This window comes from Hermetia illucens, chromosome 2 (assembly GCF_905115235.1).
Source record: "Hermetia illucens chromosome 2, iHerIll2.2.curated.20191125, whole genome shotgun sequence".
NCBI classification, from domain to species: domain Eukaryota; kingdom Metazoa; phylum Arthropoda; class Insecta; order Diptera; family Stratiomyidae; genus Hermetia; species Hermetia illucens.
Genome location: NC_051850.1, coordinates 155005704 through 155024430, shown reverse-complemented (window position 1 = coordinate 155024430; position 18727 = coordinate 155005704). Strand labels below are relative to the sequence as shown.

Sequence of the window (18727 nt, the reverse complement as noted above, 5' to 3'; positions counted from 1 at the left end):
TGTACGCGAAAGAAGGCGGGGGCATCATCTGCAGGTTTGGTTACCAAAGCTTGGGAAAAGATCTTGGATAACGTTCATCAGCGGCGAGTGTTTTAGGTTGGTATTTGAACTGAACTAAAAAAATGAGGTTACTCATGGAAAAAATCGACTGATGCTCCACTTTTTTCTGGAAAGATTGATACTGACAGTTGTCTTTGAGCGAAGTGAGAGATGATAACGAGTTTCGATTTGAATAAAATAGCGCAAACTGAAACATCTTCGATAAGCTTCTCCACAATAAACTGCACATAGAATATTGTACATCAGCAGAATCCTTGTATGGAGGCTCGAGTTCTGGGGGGAGGAGGAGGGCACACGCTAAATGCCATTTCTTTGAACCTCCAACAAAACCTTCAACAAAAAAAGAGAGTGGAAATGGAGTTGGAGACCCGAACAGAACTGCTTTAATATTAAATCAGCTGTATGCTAACCGAACAGCGCAAATTGGAGAAAGCAAAGCGTCGGCGGTCGATTGGAAATGACGAAACCTTAGTGCCCTTCGATTAGAAAGCATTGCTCCCGAGTGTGCTTACGAAGGTAGCTTCGCACTTATTCGAAGAGTGTGTTAAGATCCATGAAGAATCTACCGGGTGGAGATGGAAGGTCAAATTGTACAGCAAATTGGCATTTACATGTATGAATGAGTCTTACTTTTCATCCAGGAACGAAACCTGTAAAACAATTTCCGGAGGAGCAATGGGAAACCTTCCTTCCTTACTTTTATGTGAATTATCAATGGAGTACCTGAACGGGGATCTTTAATTGGTGGACCTAGGCGGAAAACCGGGATGTTTCGAGTTCCTTACCAAGGCAGGTCTAGGTAGAGTACTGGTTGTTGCTCCGTTGATGAAGATAAAACCAACAAAAGTCTAAAGAATTATCTATTGCATATAGAAATGACCACCATTGTTACTAAGAAGTTCCAAGCCTTCGTGAACACTTATTGTGTCGTGTCGTCGGGGTACGCTGGCTATGCCAGGCAGCCGTGCATGAGTTGATGCGAAGGCGGAAGCGGAAATGGATAGGTCAAACCAAAAGGAAAGGTAGCAACTCTATTGCTGATCACGTCATTCAGTTGAGTCCACTATGCCAAGATAGCACTGCGTTAATGGCAACAAGGAGGCCGGTACTTTCGATGATTGAGGAGAAAATGTTCAGTCTGACGTATTAGAGGAGGAGTACACTAATGCCTGGGAAACCAGCAGAAGACGAAGTCTACCTCAACATGAGGTCGAAGAGCAAAATAAAAAGGAGCAATGCGTGCAAGGGTTAGAACCTCAACAACCTCTGTAGACAAGGAAACAGCGAAGGCTAACCGACGAAGTATAATTTGCGAAACGCGGCAAGACCAGGAGCCGCTTACGGATGCCACTGGCGGTAAACTAGCACCGAAGGTGTGAGCCAGTGTTGAGGCCAGGCTGCTGGAGATTATCGAGCATCTTCTGGATGGCAAGGAGGAGCAGGAGGGATGCATTTTCTATTTTAATTCCTCTCAGGTGATCGGTGCAATTCACGTCATAGCATGCGAGGTTCGGTAAGCTGCTACGGGAGATGAAGATCAATGGTACGACGATCCCCCTACGCAAGCAGATCATGCTGAAGGTAGCGCGAATAAATCTACAGCACTCGAAGTGAATCTCAGTTAATCTGCTGGTCTTCTTCTGAGAAGAAGATATCGACGTCGAATTAAAACAGAAGCCCTGGATTTGCAATTTATTTCACACTACACCTAGCGATGTTCAAACTGGAGAAGGTGCGAGCTGATAATGTGTATATCTCCTCGACTTACGTGGATGATGACCGATTAACCTCACCAGAAGAATTACACCATCTGACGGTCATGATCACAGCAAAGAAGGCCAACTAGTTGATAGGTCTCGGCGCCAATACGAGGCATGTGCTATGGAACAGCTTGGGAAGCAACGAAAGAAGTAAGTTTCTTTTTGACTTTATTATTAACACAAGCCTCCCAGGGCGTAACAGGAGTAGTAAACCAACCTTCTATTTTCCCAGGGTGGAGCTATAAAAAGATTGCCTGAAGAGAGGCAAGTCGGCCGCGAACACTGCCAGGAAGCGGTCCTGGCTCAACTATTATTAAAACATTGAAAGCACTGTGATTCTGCGAGGCAGAATAAGATTCTGTACATGTGACATAGGAGCCTATCCTTCTTAAAAACTCGTAGGGCTTCTGGACGAAATCTGCTGATGAGATCCTGAAGTTGCTGTTCATACGAATTTCCCCGCCAACGAAGAGAACTCTGAGTCAGAAGGGTAAGCAACACCAGTCAAGTGAGATCATCAAATCGGTAATCACCAAGGATAAAGTTAGATATATTACGAACAACTTCTTCGCATATAAATCTCCGGACCCAGATGATCAAATGCCAGTCATGCTCCAGAAAAAACAAGAAACGGTTGTGCCATGTCATGTGTAGATTTACAAGAATTACACTTTTTTTGAATACGTGCAGCACTCCTGGAGACGCGCGGGTGTGGCTTTCATATCGCAAGCGGGCAGGCACAGCGATGAGCGGTTGCTACAATATAAGCAATATCCTCTAGCTGTCTTCTACGCTAACAAAGATGGTGTTGTGAAGCTGATGCGGTGGTTTTCTCGGATATACACGGTGGAGTCGAGTCGTACGGTCTTCCAGAATTGAACAGTTTATTCCAGGCGGAGGTACTGGCAATTCTGGCAGCCTATCGATGGCTGGGGAATGACCCCTGATAATTCCTGTGACTGTGAAAGGTGGAATTCGCACTACTTAACAGTCGCTGACTTCAGATGGCGAAAGCTCATAATCTGTGCCAAGTCGAGGAGGATCTGTCCCTTCCACAATATCGCGATAGCCTTTGGGGCAGACAAACGAGAAAGGGAACAGGATTGCGGCGGTCTGCGCGGGGTACTGGCCTATAAGGGATCATGCCGCTTGACTCGGCATACATTTTTTTAGGGACCTCAAAGAGAGTTGTAGGGTGAAGAGCTTGTTAATGCTACCTTAATGCTATTCGGATCAGAAGATCTGAGGCAGCTGAATTCAGCTCCCCCTGCGTTTCCTATAACATTCATGGTCTTATGAGTTTGTGGCATCAAAACGGAGCACCATAGCACTAATTTGACTCCTTATCGATATTGAAAAAAGAAGACTTACACCCCTCATACCTGTTTTCACTTGATGTGTTTGTTTCGAATTCTCTAGTACTCCATTTCAATGAAGTAGTTTTCAAGATTGCGTCCGAAGGGCAGATAGATTCCACGAATCATCGAAACAAAATAGATTCCACTACAGTAGTGATTGTTAGCATATTGTGTAGAGATTGATAGTAATCAACCAATTAGGAAATTACCGTCAGGTGCCGAACTTATCTCTTCTATTATCTCCCATTGCTAATTTATCTGTTATATCCTAATAATGTGTGAACCACAACAACACATTCTATTTGATCAAAACTGCCCTTGATACTCCTCACTTAAAATTCATGCATTTTTGAAATTGAGTTGCAATTTAATCAAATGTTGTAACGGCGTAGTTTTTCATTCAGCACTACTTGTGTTCAAATCCAAATCTCCAGAAATCCAAGATACATAAATATTAATGAAGTTCACACAGTCGTGCCATGTCTTTATCAACTTCACTTCAAACCGCCATTTACGTAATGCCTGAGGATTCGTCTTTAGCCGATTCGCAACCTGTAGAAAGTCAAAAAAACCAGCGAAAAAATGTTCCAGTCAATGTTCACTTTCACTTTCTTCTAGAAGTTTTTATGAATAATTCTCTTTCAGCCCGCATTATCTATGAATATCGATCAGATATAATCCGCTATCATTGCTTCACTTTCAGTAGTCTCGTATGTTAATTTTTTCCATAAATTTCCCCAACCTGCAATGTGACCCAGGAGCTGTATTTTTGTTGTTAATTCTGCTCACCTAAGGTCAAGGTGCAGTTGGTACATGAAAATGCTATATAAGAAACCAATTTTGTAATAATTAATTTTCAAAATTGGCTTTTTTGCTTTCTCTTATCGTGGACTACTCATAGATGTCGTATAATTCAAACGTGACGAAATAATTGGGATTTGTTGGTGGACAAGGTCGATATGACGGGGCGTATGAATGCAAGCAAATATATCATATATCGGCTTCGAAACAATATGAGCATCCGAAAATAGAAGCTGTAGAATTGTGTAATGCCGCATTTTTGGAGACACTAAGTGTGATTTGATTTTGAGATTTAGGTCAGTTTTGGATTTTTGGTGTGTAGATCCTAATAACCTTATAAAGATAGAAAATTGTTTAAAAGATTTATTGGCAATTTCCTTCTTGATTTACAGGTATTAATTGAAAAAGGAAGCATTTTTCGAGGTAAAGTTTGGATCATTTTATTTACGAGTATTGCATGATAGGGTGAAAGCAGGATAGACCGGCTCTCGCACTGGGTGCTTATCGGCTTCCGAGAGGGCAGTAAATGGCACTGCAGAAGCCAAGGTGATCTTTGAAAGTGGTCCGGATCTAAACTGGACAGATGAAAAACAACCTTAATGCAGGGCGTTACATGAACCGTAGCCATTGGATAGTTTGCAGTCCGGGATAACTAACTCCATTCATAAGGAAAACTAGCTTCTGTGATGCAGCCGCCAAGACGTGCCTGCGCGATTTGAAGGAAGCCGTGGAACTGGAAGAGGCTCTCAAGAAGGCACGTGATAAATCTAAGTACCGAAGAAAAGGGAAATAGCGGAAATCAGCCCACAAGATGGGAATGCTCTTAAGAAATCAGGGTCCAATACCAAAAAGGAGGCAACCTCGGTTTAGTCAACCATTAGATATGCTAGCGCAGTAAAGTATATTCGTCATTCTACTCAGGTCGTTTACGGAACAAATACTCACCACCCAAGAGAATCAGGAAATCATTGAAAATCCTACCATCAGATAAATGTCTAACGGGTAGAATACCCAACTTATGTTCAGCGGCATACTTGGCAGAATAGCTCTGGACCATTGTTACTAAATCGTCAGACTGGAAAGGAGTTGAATTGTCGTTATGTACTGGGGATGATGTTTTAGATATATACATAGTGAAAGTCTACCTCCCCGAAGTCGCCACAGACAACTGACAAGCTTGTAAACCAACGGCTACAGCAAAGCAAGCGACAAAATAAAACTGTTCACGACCAAAGAATGAACCATGAAAATTAAGGAGGCCGAAAGGGTAGTAACGAGCTACTTGGAACACCTGCTACCTAGTGAGGTGGAGAGGCTGGACGATCTCAGTCTTGATTTCCAAAGGTTGTCACCCTCGCCTCGAATTTTTACAGCGAAAAAAGCTTCAATCGTATGAAGCGAATGGCAAACACTAGCTCAGATAAACCGTAAAAAAGCTCCGTTTCTAGTAATCTCAAGGCCAATGTCCCATGACATTGAATAGTGCTGGTTCAACAACTTTGGGTCGACCGCTGGCAGACCATTAGTCTTCGAAAAAGTTAATTTCATACACCTCTTGCAAAAAACCTAGAACTTTTTAAATCCAAACTAAAGTATGTATGTATGCCTTTGAGAATCCATATCTATTGACCTAGTAGCTATTCAAATTGCGCCGGAATCTGGCGAGAAAACTAAGTAAAGCAGTCGTGACTTCAAGAGGTGGGCGGTGATATCAGGAATAAACTAGAAGCACTGGTGGAAAATATACACAAAGTCATCATAGAGGCGTGTTAGGCCAGCTATTCGGATTGGGCAATTACCTCTTCAAAGGACGTACCATAGTAAAACAAGAGCTGAGTCAGGAGGAGAACAAAAAAACAACGACGATGTATAGCAACAAGACTAGGAAAGCAAAGGGAAATACCTTCAGGAAATTTTGTAAATGGACCACAGAAGCATTCGCCTGCCTGAAAAAGGAGGATGGAGCTAGCTCTCCCGCTCCACCGCTTTAGGAAGTCTTCAAGTCAGGGAATTCCCTTCAAAACTGAGAGCGGGGAGAAGGAAGAGAACTGTTAGTTCGAGGAACCCGCTGCCGTTCGCTGCCAATGTTGTCCAGAGAAACTTTTCCTGCATTTTCCACAAGAAAAAAAAGGTGTGATCGGCTTCGTCCACAACTCCATTGCAAAACACAAAATCAGTCAATTTCACTATGCCTCCGATTCAACCACGGATTTATCAATGAGATACGCAATCCATCTGTCACTTGTCTCATTTCGCCAAAAGAGTTGCTACTCATCTAGTGTATGCTGCCGTTCTTCACGACCAACCCTCTCCTACCCTGGCTCTTCTCCCTTGCGTTGGCATATGACTTTACGCTTCTTAGCAAGAGTGGCAACGGGGATCACTCCCGCGATCACCATCACTGCCGGTTGAGAGAGGTGCGGTACCAAGATGCCTCCGCCAAGTTTCCGTCTCTGTACTTTCGCAAGGCACTTACGATATACTTACTTGCAAAGACCGCCAGCCTATAACTCTGCGCCGTAGAGCAGAACAGACTGCGTTTAACTCGCCAAGAGACGTCGCCTGCTAGATGTAGGACCCCCAATTTTTGTAATTAGTGGACTTAAGGCCGAAACTCCAGCAGGAGCCTTGTCCGCTGCTGTTTTGATTTGCTCGAAACAGCTCATCTTTGAGTCATGCGTGAGTCCAAGGTACTTACCCGTTGGTTTTGACTCGATTATCTACTCGCCGATCGATATGGGACGCAGGGTCGAGATTCTTTTTTTAGTTTGAATGACTACATCAGTTTTTCTTCAATGTTCCGTTGATACTATGAGCAATCATCCATCCGCTTACCAAACGCATCAAAGTGCCAGATTTTCTGGGCGCCTGTTTAACAGTACGTCCAGCAATAATATTATCGGCATAACCAGCCAAACGCGAATCACTCGGGCATGTCGAGTCTTAGCATACTACCGTGAGAAGCGTTCCGCAGTTTGTATACTCCTGCCGGGATACCGTCAGGTCCTGGCGCCTTCTTGTTTTTAATAGAGAGAATTGCCTCTTCCAACTCTTTTATTGAGAAAATTGGAGAATTATCGACGTTTTCGATGCTGCTGTCATCAACTAGTATGAGGTGTGTATTGCCTGTACAATATGGTCTATCTGCAATATCAAGAGCAACTGCTGGGGGGACTGGGTCCTGTCTCTGTCATTGTGCCTTCTCTCGGTCGTTTAAACCAACCACTACAACCACTAGCGACACCACTGATTCTCCCGCTATTTCGAGAATCCATTTCCCTTTGGTGTCTTGCTCAGGCATGTCCCATTCAGATGCCTTAGTATGGAAGTTATGTCAACTGGGACTCGCCCCCCTTTCCCAAAGATAGCACCTACCAGAGCACCAAGCCTGCGTCGCAAAACCAACATCGTCTCATTCCGTGTTAGATAGACGTTAAAAAACATTATCTCTAAATACCGAATCCAGACAAAGCCATTCCCTAGGCCTTAGCCAAAAACCCTATGTCGGCTGCCTATATGGTAGTAATATGTGATGAGTGGAGGTGCCACGATCCCTGGTGATGATTAATATCAACACTTAGGGATAAATATGAGCATGCTTTGCGATGGAGTCCGAATGAAATTGAAAATTACTAGTAACAAATACCGGGAGGGCGGAGCTGAGTATCAATCCAGCCAAAACCGCAACAGTGTCATTTACAAGGAAGCGTACGTCAGACCACTAAAAGTCATTAGATGACACTGTAGGGCATTAGATTTCAGTTTTCCGAATTACTGATACCAAGGGGGGAGCATGGCAATGAAGTTTCATTTCGATTACACAGTTGAAGCAAGACTAGACAACAGAGCAAACTGGGAGAGCTGGCAATGATTTACCGCTTAAACAAGGAATTGATTACTTGGTATATGGGTGCGGGTCCCTCACAGTAGGGAAAACGAATGAAAAAATGCTTTGAATCAATGAGGAAACATACTAGTATATTTCATGTGGATTGGCGCCATTGATAGGTATGTCTACTTTAATATCCAAACGAACTAAGGAATCAGAATAGGAGTCCCTTGATAGGGTTAAATTAAGTACGCTTAGCTCTTAAAATAAGGTTTAGATATACCATATACCATATTGATATAGACGGCAATGAAGCATCAGTTGAACTACCTAGGAAAGGAGCAGAAATACCACCCTATGGACCAAATCCCTTCTGTGGAATTAGGATGGGCCCGTGGTCATGACACTCAAGAAATAAGAAGAACGGCTGACCGAAAGATACTGCTCGACCTCAGAAGGAATCTATTAGTTTAGGGAATATATGAAGCAAAGCGCTCGACGGATTATTTGCATTTCACTGAGAATAGCTTGAGAATATTTACAGGTCATTGCAAATTAAGCTACTGCTTGAGGAAGCTAGATGTCTGGGGACCCTGTTTGCGGGTTCTGCGGGGAGAGCAATGGACATTGGCACGACAGACCAAAGTTCGTACGGACTTAAGGATTTAATTTGATGTCACCAATAGCAGAGGATCGCCGCTGGGTTAATGCAGATCGGAAGACCACTATTGTGAGTCAATATGAGCAGTTTGGTTTCATTGTTCTTAATATTGAGTGCCAACTTCCTTCTCAAATTTCCAAATAGGAAGCAGAAGAATTTTATATGAAGATAAAATTGGGTTCTAGTGGCATGACCTAGGATCTCTAAATGGCTTCGGGATTCTCCATTATTAGCTAATCTGTCAAAACTGCTATGGTACTATGATTCATGTTGTTGATGAATGAAAGTTTTAAACTATATTGAAGATAGCTCCCTGACAAGACAATATGTTTTTAGTTAATTATGCCAGAAGCATAAAAAGTGTCATCTTCACCAATAAACTTGAATTCTGATAACCAAACTGTCTACTGTGGCAAATATGTAAATATATGAATAAAAACCTGAAGTTGAATGCATGGGCGCGCATTAATCATATAAACGACCAGCCCACAAAAGAGCATATACCACAAATCTCCGTGGAAAATTTAATATCTAGACATTAATGAATTGTTTTATGCATTTCTAGCTTAAACCATGAATACTATAGTAATATGCGATGCAAATCTGAAGCCTATAAAATTTCAACACTGATTGTGGTTTATTGTACAAATTCCGACCTTCAAGTGAAACATAAACCACTGCAACAGTACTTAATTGGACGAGTTTGTCAACTTGACATGATGCAGATGCAAAGCATGGGCAGGCTTAGATGATGAAGATTCACATGACCTTCATGAATAGCATAATATTGCATTTAATCGATAAACCAGTTTGTTTAGATAGATTTGCATTAGAAGCACTGGTTTGGATCATTTCATCCAGATACTCAGTTAACTCTGTGCATGAAGAAAAGAAAAATCGATTCGCCAATCATCCGCAGTACTCATAAGATATAATTACTGTTAGTTTTGTTGATAATATTATATTTGTTGCTTACACTTTACTGCCTGTGCAATATTCTAAGCAGATTTTTATATATTTTGAATGTTGATATGGATTCACACACCAGGCATTCTGCATAGCTGATTCTATTCTGGGTTGAGGTTGTCAGAATACTTCATCTGAATCACCAAGTCTAAGAAGTGTATCATGCACTCAGAAAGGCTTTTTTTTAACAGAATATATTCTTTAGTAGAGTATATTCTCCAACAGAATTTATTCATTACTACTACTACTATTAAACAGCACAACATCCAATACGTATAAAAAATTTTTATCGGCATTGTAATCCAATGAATACATTCACCAACTAATGTGCAATAAGTAAAAAACAAAAGATTTAAGCCAGTAACTCTTATCCTTGTAGAATCAATATGGTGGAATAATTAGACCCATCGAACGAAACATACTAACTTGAGCAGTCTCCTTTTCTATAATGCTTTCTGGGATTCAACGATTTTTGCTGTTGGATTGCTTTATTAAATTTTGACATGATTTTTCCTGAAATATTGCTTGCCTATTGAAAGGAGTGAATTCACAAAATAAAAATTCCACACTATTTCGAAAATGTATTAGAAAAGTCTAATTTCACATTTTTTAACAGAAGAAAATTCTGTTGTTTTTGACATGTGAGTTGTAAGTTTACTTGTATAAAAATTTTATATTTTGACAGAGATGTAGTGTTTCCTTCGTAATTTTTAAATGGCACTTGTATAATGCTTGTGCGAGCTTATCACTTGCAGCAAATCTATCTCAAATAAACTGAATCTGAAATATTAACGCAGCAAGAAAGAATAGAAATTTAAATTGTGGATTATTTACTCGAAATGAATAAAGGAATAAAATTGTATAATGAAGGATAGAAGCAAGATTTTCACGTAAATGTTTATGAGGATCCCTTTGATCTACCCCATGGAAAGAATACGCAGATACCTAGATCTCAATCTTGGTGAACGCTTACGATTTTAAGATTCTTGGTAAAAAGTGATTGCTACTTACCATAAATGGGAAAAGTTTTTGAAGGAATAGTTTTGGAAACTAGCTAGAGTGTTTGTTGTTTTGCTATGTATTGTGGTATTGGCAATTAGATGGATAGAGGGTTGAAAAGTCATGAGATTCACTTCTTTGAAATGTATTTTGAGACTTAGATTTTAGTTATAGATAGTTTCTAATAATGAATTCTGTCTCATTTCTGTTTTTCCCTTCCTTACTTTCAAACCAATATCAAATCTGAGACTTGTTTCAAAAAGTATTAATTGATCTCTTCCATACCTCCACACCTCAGATGGCTGTATTCGAAGAAGAACATATTACATCCCCTCTTTACCCTCTTCTTCCCGGAGAAAAGAAGATGTGACAGACAGACATTAAACCAATGTTGACAAAGTTTTTACACACGGCGTTAAAAAAAAGCCCTGTAAATTCTAGGAAAATACTATTATAGAGATGTTGGAGTGATTATACTTCACCGAAGTTAGATCGGTTCACCACGGCGGGATTAGCAAGGGTCCTCGCACATGAACCATTAGACAGACGTCCAAAAAATTTCTCAGATACTTTCCACAATTTATAAATAGTTCTAACAATAGTTCGTGGAATTGATTTTATATTAGTACTTAGTTTTGTACTGAGTCCTTTCTTGCGTGATTATATTTCAATTGCAGGTACTTGCTTTGTGCAATCCATGTTTGTTAGATGGCGGCAAAGTAGTCCATATCACATACTTCTGTACTGTTTTGTACAATTACTTTGTTGTTCAGATGCTAACATCGTCGTCTATTTTCCAGCAAAAAACTTCCTTGTTGGATTTTTCTTTTCTCCTTGGAGTGCTTAAATGGAAGTTGAGATAGAATGTAGTCAACAAGTAACACAGCAACCATATTTTCTTTTTCTTAAAGCCCACTGACGGGTGAATCGTTTTGCTTTCATTACTTTCTCGTTTATTTAATTTTTTTTAGGTAGAATTGGGCGCTAGAGTTCTCGCCTGTAACTCCCTGTGCTACCTACCATCACTAACTAAGTTACTTTTCAAACTAACTAGTAAAGGACCCAGCAAGAGTATGTTGACGGTTGCTTCATTGGAGTTGCACTAAAGTGCAGGTTGACCAGGTTTACAATTCGGCCCTTTTTGCTTTTTAAAATAGCTTTACTTTCAAGGTTAACCTAACTACCGCTATACTTATCCCAAACTTTCTAAGTCACCACATAATATTAGAAAAGTACAGCTTTATGTACAGACGGAATTTTTGAGTAAACGAGAGAGGTGATTCCTGGCAGCAGTTCGATGTATTTTACGAGGAAAAGAAGAATACCAGGGGTGGATGCCAATATGGGTTCTGACAATACTTCGCTCGAATGTGGAATAGAAAATATGGTTCAAGGTTTGGTGAAAGGTTTATATATCGCTTAATCCTTACTGGCTCCTAATTGTCAGCATATAGTTTGATCATAGAACTAGAACGACCAATTAGGGTTCAAATTTGACATTAACGCAGACTAAGCACACTGTAATCGGTCTTTCGAATAGGCCTTGAAAGTGACTTTGGAGAGTCGGAATAAAAATAAACACCGATAAAACTAAGGTTTTTAGTCTTCCGAGTCATCTTACTATTCCTATTTGCATTTAGGGAAAGAACGCCGAGGCGTTGAACAGTTTATATATCTAGGCGTCGTTATTTCTGTCGTCGGAGGCACCGAACTCGTCACTCGTCGATTTATCAGCGTTAAATCCGCCTTATCTGTTTTATCTGAAATGTGGAAATGTGACCGTCTCACCAACATCAAGCTGAGGTTGCTCTGCGCCAAAGTTCTCCCTGTGTTACTGTCTGGGAGTAAGTAGTACATAGGAAGTGGCTGCCACATCAGATAACAAACTTGGTGGACGTGCTAATCGGAAAGCGGAAAGAGCAGGGAATAGATCACACATTGAAGAAAGGTGACAACCCCATTGCTGGTTATACCATTCAGGAGAATCCAATATCCTAGGATGGGCGATGACTGGGTCGTTCTAGAAGCGCATAGCGCAGAACAGTGGAGGAAGAATGCACACTTTTCGGAAAGAGGTGGGGAAGTTGAAACGCATTTCTAGCAACCGACAACTATACACCCAGGTGTGGTTAATGTACTATACCCGTGGCAACCATATATTTTCCAAAAATAAAAATAAAGAATAAAGCTGTGTGGATTCACTATACGGGGTAAAATTTGTGAGTTAATGCCAAATAGCTGAACCCAATTGAAAAGGTGCGAACCTATCAGTTTTGCCGTTCATATTTTTCTACTGTCGATAGGATGACATATGACTCCTTCTTATGTAACGTAATGTCGATTTTTTAATTTTCTAAAAATATCCTTGATCCCTGGAAGTTCTTTGTTAATGAAAAGCTGCAAACGGAGAAGAACGAAGGCGAGCCTCCCAGGCCTGAAAATGGGACATATTGAACAAACTGGTCCTCCAAGCCCGTGGTTGGGTAGGTCTGACAACCCTACACGGAGAAACCATGGTTTTGGAGCCACGAAAAGAGCTTCAGGCTGAACGAATTCTATAACGACGGACCTGGCAATGAAAATTGGCGAACGAATTGTGCATTTTTTCATGGAACGTGCACTCCCCGTACAGAAAAGAAACTGCCAAGAACTTTGGAGACTCTGTCCCAATATAAGGTTAATGTCACAGCGTAACATCGGTTTTCTAGAAAAGAGAATATCCAGTAAATCATGTGCTCGGAGTAGGTTTCCCAGTTAACCATAAAATGAAGACTGCTGTTATCGGCTTTGAAAACATAAGTGACTGCCGAGTGAAAGGTTGACAAATTGACCACGTGTTGATTGAATGTCAGAACAAATTGGATGGCCCTTATAGAATCGAATCTCTATCTCGTTGACATGGTGCTGCGAACTCGAATAATAATCCCACCTCTGGCAATCAAGTAAAAGTGAACACTGAAATCATCCATAGCAGAGTCCTCCGTAAGGCCTATAAGGGAAATGGAAAGAGAGGTGTTGGAGATGACGCATTGACAACCAATCTTCACAACCAACTGAAGAACGTTATTATTGGTAGCGCCGCAAGCGTATTTGGCCCCAGTTGTAGAAAAAATGGGAACAACTGATTTGAAGGTGATTGGTTGCTGCAATTTCAAAGTATGTTAGTGCGCGCTGAGATTTATCCTTCGAGTGGAAAAGCGGATTACAGGCAAAAAAGGTAAGCCTGGGAGAACAACCAAGTTTGTGAACTGAAGAAGTACAGAGAACAATCACACTAGGTCCGCAAGTTTTACCAACATATCAGCAGGATGAAACCTTATACACCTCGATGCTCATCCTGCCAAGAAAAAGAAGGAAATCTAATTTCTGGCTGCATATTATATTGGAGTGATGGGTTCAATATTTTGATGAACTGTTCAATAATCAGAACATCGGCGAGCTGGAATTCCCGCTAACTGAAAACGACAAATTTTGTCACCACCAAGTATAGAAGAATCAGTATGTGCAATTTATCGGTTTAAATCATAGTTTTTCAGGAGTCGATGGAATTACAGAAAAATGAGAATAACAGATGGACGTTACCATGAAAGGATTCAGTGTCCAAAGTAAATTGAAAAAATTGATTAGGCTGACCTTAACCAATATGCCAGGCCAGATAAAAACAACAGCAACTCTCAAGACTTTTCACCATCAATAGCGGTCTAAGACAAGGGCATAACCTATTATGCTTCCTTTTTAACCTGTCAGTAGAAAAGTAATCTGTGATGCTTATGTAAATGCGAGAAGCACCATCCTCTTCAAGTCCACCCCACTCCTGGCTTATTCTGACGAGATGTATGTTACAATCTCCTTCCATCCAGAACGAGCGCGCGGAGCGAGGGGCGAGACCTTGGGCTGCACATTAATGGAGGCATAACGAAGTGCGTGGTTTCAACGTCAGCATCAAAAATCAAAGAACCAATAGTATTAAATGGCACTGGTCAAACGAGAACATTGATTATTGATAATTTCTCCTATCTTGGGTATAAAATCACAAAAGATGACAGGTAAAATGATGAAATTCGCCGGTGCCCATGTATTCCTCGCAAACTAGGGTTCTTAATGAGAAAAAATGTGAACTGTTAGCTGCGTTCGAGGGAAAAGTCCTTTGAAGAATGTTCGACCTCCCCCATGAGGATCGAATATTCCGTAGCTTATATGTTATAACGACGAAACCTATGAGTGATACCATGACAGTCTAGTTGTAGATAAAATCTGGCTCAATAGGTTGCCGTGGGCACTTACTCCTTATGGATGGAGATGTTCCAGCCCGGAAAGCTATAAGGACAATACCTATGGTGCAAACAGCGGACGTGGTAGACCCTGCCTGACTGGAGCGATGGCGTAGGCTAGGACGCCGGATAGCTTTTGAGGATATCGAATTATTAAACCTCGGCGCAAAGCCGAGATGCCTGGAGTTCCTTATTAAGACGGTCTAGGCCTGTCTGCCGGTTGTTGCGCCGTTGATGATGATGAAGTAAATAAGTTAGATTAAAATTCACTAACAAAGAGGACGATAATATTTGGAAATTATTAAATTATACTCTTGGGTAATATCGGAAAAATTTTTCTTTTCTTCTAACTCCATGCTTTTCAAATGATTTTGCAACAACTGATCCATCGACCGATCAGAGTAGTGGCCACAATGCAGCACATTTTATTGTATGATTCTTAGCATCCCTTGATTCACATTTGTAGTGCGATGGTCCCAGCCCGTTATTCCTGAACTCTCTTCATGTCAGTTTCAGAAATATCGACATTCAATAAACCTTCTAGCCTGTCAGCACTATCTATTGGTTCGCTGCCTAATAACATGCAGGGTGCCGTCTTGAGACTATCTTGGTTGTTCTAGAATGTTAATTCCTCATTCAGGGGCTAAATGAAGGACTTCTTGAACGCGGATCTCAGTAACATCATGGTATATTTCACAGCCTAATAGACGTCATTGAAGTAAAAAGAGGAGAGAAACTTTGCCATTTAGGTTTACTCTTGATCGCAGACTTCTCCGAGGATCACTTTCTATTAATCCTCATATAACTCGAACGTTGTGGTTAACCCGAAGCTTTTGACTGTACATCCGGAGGTGCGTTGCTCAAAGGGAGTCGAGGCGGTTTAACAGAAAACAGTTAGCTTTTCTGCTCGGAAACAGTTGTTTGCTCATTGATAAGAGCTATTCATGTAAAGGTGACTTCCCACGTTGACCTCGAAAAACGTTTTCCTATCGAAGGTGGGTAGTGAAGTATTGACCTAAGCTGGGAAATGAAGGATACTATTTCAAACAAGGGCCACTTAATACCCATGAAGGAGCAAACTCATTATAATGGCGTAACAATAATTATCGAAAGGTAAAGTCCTTTTAACGCAATTACTTCAGCAATCAATGTTGAGCGTGGTTTTATTTGTCATCAAATTTCTTGGACCTCTCATCGAAAGGTTAGTTATTACACTTCACGCCTTAAGGATTATTTGCTTATTTCATTTACGGTCAACACTTTTAACAAGGCCCAAGCGGGAAGCATTTTGAAAACCTTTATCTCATAATTCCTCATGATCGTTGTCGAGGTTAGTTTCGAATGTTAGTGTGAGCTACCGTAGTAGGCATTGTCGAAGTGATGATTTCTATTTAGGGTACATGTATCAAGTAATCAAATAACCATAACCTCAGTACCCAGAGCACACAATCCAATTCAACTTCATTCATTTTATTCAAATTTAGGCCCATATATATGTACCCCTATAAGGGATTGTTGTCACCCCCTTTGGCATGAAAACCTCGTGACATTATAACTATCTGAATTTAATTTTTATCGTGTAAGATAACTTTCTGCTGCACTACAACCACCCTCATTTATCTGCAACACCTTTTGCGTCTGCAGCATTTCTTTACAAAGATAGACTCATATTACCAGAAGAGGCAACGATAAACCCAAATTATTGTAATAATGACTTCGACATATAAACGTACAAGGAAGTTGGTCAACCATCTATTGCAACATTTTCCGTTTTCACGAATTTTTGCTGTTTATAGACAGATGGGTTGAAACTGACCATAAAATTTGCAACCCAGTATAGTAACGGACAATTCACAGAAGATTGCCGTGTTTAGATTCAGATGACACATTACTGGTACTTAGTGTAATATCGCTCAGCAGGTTCCATTGCATATCTATTTGCGATGTGGTTTCACATTTCACATCTTAACTTGAATGATACGACATTAAAGGAATAATACACTTTCCACTCAGGCATGAAAGTTATACCCAACTCGCCGGAATGATAGAGCTAACTTTCATCGTTAGCAATTCAAGAACGAGTCGTTTATGCAGATAACTTTCAGCTTTGTTGAAGATACACAACTTGCATATAATCCAATTTTAATTAACTTCTCAATAAGTAAATGTTATGTATGCAGGTGGGTCTCTGAAATTATTATAACGTTCGTTATGGATTTCAAAACCACATCACATCAGACTTTCGCAATGTCTTTGATAGAGGAATTGTAGCGTGTACTATGCAATCTTACTTCATAGAACTATTACCACTGATGCAACTGCACCTCAAGATATTAGATACACACTTAGTCACTACATAATTTAAAGCCAGTAATCCATCATCAATTTTAGGTTCATACCTTAGGGTTATTCCGCGGAGATTCGAGAGCAGATGAATGTTAATCCTCTTTGCGTGGATTGAACCGAAATAACGAATTGAGACGCGAGTACCGAACTGATCACCTGGTGGACTAATAATGAAAGGTATCACCGTTGCAACTATACTAAAGTAGTGAATTTCGCGATAGACCTGTGGGGCTGTGGGCTAAGTGAGTCGTCAGAGGCTACGCGTTGGTTCCATCGGTCCGAGGGAGTCGGTGTAGCTGGTGGTCACCAGGTCGTGGATGAACGAGTAGATGACTTGGTGATGGTTATACCAATAGCATTTTGAGTAGATATCCACTATTCCAACCATACTATTAGGGAATGCGCACATTAGCGATGATGGTGATGTCGGAACTGGGGGTGTTTTTTGTCTCCCAATGCTAACGTCCTTCAATTTTCAATTTCTAGGACATAGAATTTAAATTAGCCTAAATTTCTATGAAGTCAACCAGGGTTTGGTATTGATGAATTACTGAACAAATATTCGCACTCAACAGATAAACTGTTGAGTTGCTTTTCTTATCAGCGTTCCGCTAACCACTTGAGCAAACCCGCTGTAATGCTGTTAAAAATGGTTAGCTCGCTATTCATAGCTCTGCTACCTCTGATAGTCTTTGATTGGATAGACAATTCACACTTACCTGGTCCAACAATCAACCTGGTCTGATTCAAGACAATGTGCCGCGTTAAGCGAAACATTTTTTTGTCTTCTGGAGACGGCTGCAAGTTAAGAAAGAAACATATCAAAATGTCTTATGCAATGGGAAAGAATTTGACCTACGTGAACAGACGGATTTCATGTTTTGGGTTTCATATTTACATTTTTTATGCAAGTTTTGAGTGCATGCTCTGCGAGTATAGCCGTCATAATATATTCATGATAGCTCTATTTGGGAAAAACAACACCGCAGTGACCGATGGTGGTTGCTATCTTGTTCGTAGTGTCTGCATAAATTTTCTGTTCCGTAAACAATTGTTGATTCGCGAAAAAGAGGCTACCAATCTTAGCGAAGCGAATCTGGAAATTAGTGGAGGGTTTTTTTCACGGTTTTGGCGAATTGGACGATCGAGACCAGCTCGCTGCTTAATCAATTAATCATATAGACAGGTACTTACGCCTTCCGATCTTTATACATATAAGAAACAACTTTCACTTTCCCAAACATTCACTAGAGAGACTGTACTTTCTACTGTTGCTCTAGGATTTCCAGGATTCTATAGGATGCATCAATGCAGTTTTTACACCGCAATCTACATTTTGGAATACTATGAGACGCTAACAGCCTCAGATACTCTCTCCAACTGACTTAAAGAAATGTGAAGGCCAAATTAGGGATGCTTTCCAAATCGGAGTAATTAAAATTTTATAGTACGCTATTTGCATAGATACCACACGCGCTTACCTATCTGTGGCCATCATCAAAAAAGATAGCTCGTTAACTGCAATGTACGTATCTTTCTTCGAATTGCATAACATCTTCAAATACCAAAATATCTTCACGTGAAAGATTGTTGAAAGGCACTTGCACTGAAACCATAGCTCAGGCAATCCCAGCAATAATGTAATGATTCATTACATTCGTGTCGGTTGTTTTCAA

General features: G+C 40.6%; 1 protein-coding gene across 1 annotated transcript in view; it reads right to left on the bottom strand.

Annotated features, from left to right (window-relative positions):
- The window catches only part of LOC119649342 (clavesin-2), a 46269-nt gene extending 29024 nt beyond the window's left edge, over positions 1-17245 (bottom strand). Inside the window, exon 1 of the mRNA XM_038051448.1 lies at positions 17105-17245. The gene's annotated coding sequence lies outside the window, so the exon portion shown is untranslated. The remainder of the gene's footprint in view (positions 1-17104) is intronic.
- Positions 17246-18727: the final 1482 nt, after the last annotated feature.